Source organism: Aethalodelphis obliquidens, unplaced genomic scaffold (genome assembly GCF_003676395.1).
Source record: "Aethalodelphis obliquidens isolate GAN/ISIS:26980383/991018 unplaced genomic scaffold, ASM367639v1 scaffold48, whole genome shotgun sequence".
In the NCBI taxonomy this organism is placed as follows: domain Eukaryota; kingdom Metazoa; phylum Chordata; class Mammalia; order Artiodactyla; family Delphinidae; genus Aethalodelphis; species Aethalodelphis obliquidens.
Genome location: NW_020837992.1, coordinates 157,500 through 161,249, shown reverse-complemented (window position 1 = coordinate 161,249; position 3,750 = coordinate 157,500). Strand labels below are relative to the sequence as shown.

General features: G+C 45.1%; 1 pseudogene; it reads left to right on the top strand.

Annotated features, from left to right (window-relative positions):
• The first annotated feature begins 1,740 nt into the window (after positions 1–1,740).
• On the top strand, positions 1,741–2,548 carry LOC113607347 (ferritin light chain pseudogene; annotated as a pseudogene).
• Positions 2,549–3,750: the final 1,202 nt, after the last annotated feature.

Below are 3,750 nucleotides of genomic sequence, written 5' to 3'. Positions count from 1 at the left end.
AAATGGTATATATCTTAACGATATTATGCTAAGTATCCAGCTATACCAGAAGGACTAGCAGGATTTTCTGTACATTCAATCTTATTTAAGACAGTAAATCTTATAATAAGACAGTTAAAAAAGAAAAAAAAACAAAACCTCAGCTACAGTTGGATATTCTCATAGGAAGATGAGGTGAAAATATGTAGCAGCGGTTCAAAAGCTTAAGCAGTGGCACCTAAATTTGGTTGCGCATTAGAATCATCTGAAGCATTTTTTAAAAACCCTCACACCAACAGTTGGTCATCCTAGACCAATAAAATCATTTTAAATCTCCTCAGATGATGCCAGTGTCTAGCCAGAACTGAGAACCAGCGGACTAAGAAGAAGGGGATGTTTCTACAAAGATTTCTTAACAATAAGTCCTTTCACCCAATCAGATTTACCTCCCCGAAACTGGGTAGAGAAGGCTAGATGTTGTCCAACTTGCTTAGATTTAATTAGCACTTGTGACTTGCCCAAAACCTAGATCATGTTTCCCCTACATTTCATGTTATTCCCTAAGTTTTTCAAACCCAGGGCTAAGGGGTTTGCCAGGATGAGATTTTAAGTGCTCACACAGGGGAAGTCCCTGGCAAACCAGGACAGCGGTCCCTCTATATTGAAATGTAAAGCATCCTAAATAACCCTGCCACTGCTCCCAGATCCTAGTCTGTGCCAACCAGTGGAGAAAAGGCATTCTCCATTACTACCACGGCAAATGCTGCTGTACTTGCCTTGGCTGGTCCCTATCTTTTCCAGGCGCCACTCCCCTTCACCTGCTGGTGGACGCTTTGGCCAGCTGACAATGCAGATATTTTCAAACTTTAATGCGAATAAAAATCATCTGGAGGGCCTGTTATAACAGAGATCACTGAGCCCCCCAGAGTTGCTGATTCCATAGTGCTGGGACAGGGCCCTAAAACTTGAATATCTGACACATTATCAGGGGACGCTGGTAAAGCTGGTCAGGTTGTTACCGAATGCAGGTTCGTGTGTCTGAAGCACAGTGAGGCCAAACAAACCTAAAGGTTGGAGTCTGGAGCAGAAAAAGGTTTATTGCAGGATCGAGCAAGGAGAGGGGTGGCCCGTGTTCCAAAACACCCTGAAATCTCCAAAGGATTTCAGCAAAGCATTTTTAAAGGCCAGGTGAGGGAGGGACGTCCCAGGGAATGTGATCAGCTCGTGCACAATCCTCTGATTGGTTGATGTTGAGGCCACAGGGCAGATAACATTATCCATCCTTAGGTGCCAGAAGGTCTGGGGGCTACGTGCTCATGATCATCAAGGAGTTAATTTCTTCCACTGGGTGGTGGTTTTTAGCATCTGAAAACTCAAGAAATATGCCTGAGATATTATTATCTGAGTACTTCAGAGAGGAACTACAGCAGAGGATATGGGGGATGGGTCTGTCCTAGGAAGGCCCCATAGGGTACTGCTTGGTTACAAGGTGACCATACGTTGAGAACCACTGCTCTAGTGGCTTGGAATGTTAAGAAAGTAATGGAAGAATCCCTTCCCAGATCTAGATTCTAGTATCGCCAGCTATTTTGGTGGGGGGAAGGGTAAGTTTTGTCCTTTCTTGGACTTCTCGTTCATTTATATCAAAGCCTATTTGAGGCAGTGCGCTCGGCGGTCCTGCAGATCTGTCTTTTGCTTCAACAGTGTTTGGAATGAACAGACCCAGGGACGCTCCTTGCTCCAGCCCCCGACCACCCTTCAACCTTTCTTCCTGTCACAACCTTTGGAATCAGCCACTCAGCTATCCAGCCTCCAGGACAGACCAACACCGTTTTTTTGAGATTAGCTCCTTATCACTGATCAACCATGGGTTCCCAGGTTCGTCGGAATTATTCCATCGAGGTAGAGGCCGCCGTCCACCGCCTGTTCAACATGCATCTGTGGACACTTACCTCTCTCTGAGCTTCTATTTCGACAGCAACAATGAGATTCTGGACAGTGTGGGCCACATTTTTCGCCAACTGGCTGAGGAGAAGTGTGAGGGTGCCCAGCGTCTCTTGAAAATGCAAAACCAGTGCTGCGACCGCGCCCTCTTCCAGGATGCGCGGAAGCCTTCTCAAGATGAGTGGGGTAAAACCCAGGACGCTGTGGAAGCCTCCATTCTTAGGGAGAAGAACCTGAACCAGGCACTATCGGATCTGCGCGCCCTGCGTTCCGCCCACGCAGACTCCCACCTCTGTGACTTCCTGGAGAGCCGCTTCCTGGAGGAGCAGGTGAACCTCACCAAGAAGATGGGCGACCACCTGACCAACCTCCGCAGGCTGGCTGGTCCGCAGGCTGTGCTGGGCGAGTATCTCTTTGAAAGGCTCACCCTCGAGCACAAACAGGAGTCTCTGAAGTCCAGCGGCCTCTGAGGAGCCCCTCTGGCGTCAGAGCTTCTGCCTGATGCCCCGCTCTGCAGCCACTAGGCAGCTTTGTAACCGCCCTGGAGCCCTCTCCCAAGCCTTGGACCAAATGGAGACAACGCTTTTTGCAGAAGAAAACAAAAAAAGCCTATTTGAAACACAAACAGAATAAAGAGTAATAAATAAATAAATAAATAAATATATTCATATTCTTTTAACATATGAATTGCCCCACTTTATCTGTGTGAAATAAGTTTGTTCCCGTTATTGTGCTGGTTCTCAAGCTTTGCTGCTCGTATGAATCACCTAAAGAGCTTTTAAGAAAAACATTGTTGTCTGGGTCCCAGCCCCAGAGATTTTGATTCAGTAGGTCTAGGGAGGAGCCTGGGCACGGGGAGGTCTCAGAGTTCCCCAGGTGATTCTAATGTGCAGCAACTTTGTGAACCACCTCTTGGCTTCAATCCAGCTAGTGATCAGATATTAAATCTAAGACACATGGGCTAGTGCGTGAGCTCTGTTGCTAGGTGTATTCCATTTTCTTCCTCCTGGAAGATTCGTGCCAGGGAAAATGATTGATAGTTGTGTTACTTCTCTGAAATGGATTGAAATTTCCAATTAGCGTGAACAGGGGAGGGTGAGTGGGTGAATGCAATAAGGTGTATCATTTACATATTGCCCTATGTGTAAAAGGTTTTTGCAACTGAGGTCTGCCCTACTTTTCATGCTAATGGTAATGCTTGTCCTCCTAATGCAGCTGTAAACTTTATAAGCCCATAGGTAGCCAGCATCACAAAATATTTACCCCTCCCCACTGGCCCACTCTCAAGCTTCACTCCCCTTCCCCAATACACAAATGTACATCAATGCGCTTGAGACCAATATCAACATATTGACCTTCAATTCTTCTACTTTGCAGCTTCCCTCTTATCAGGAGATGTCAGCATTTAGTGCAAGGACCAATGCTTGCCTCTTGGTGAGTAATGTAGACAATGCCTCCAAGAGACAAACAGCCCTTAGGGAGGGGGAAAAAGTCTTTCAAAAAGGTTGATGCCCAGAGGAGGCATTTCCAGTCATCTCAGCTTAGAGGTCAAATATCCAAAATAAAAAAAGTTTAAAAAAAAAGAAGAAGAAAGCAAGGAAGAAAAGAAGGAAACAATTTTCTTATCTCATAGTAATAAGGCAGTTTTCCTTAAAAAAAAAAAAGACTTAAGTCTTAAATTCTCTTTCCTAATCAAAATGTGCTTTTCTGTCTTTAGACTATTCCTCTTATATCCTGTATTATTCATGATGTGTAATTTCTTGAAATAGCACATGGCTGAAAACAGAAGCTAACCTCTTGTCCACTATGAATTAAATCTTCTTTTCC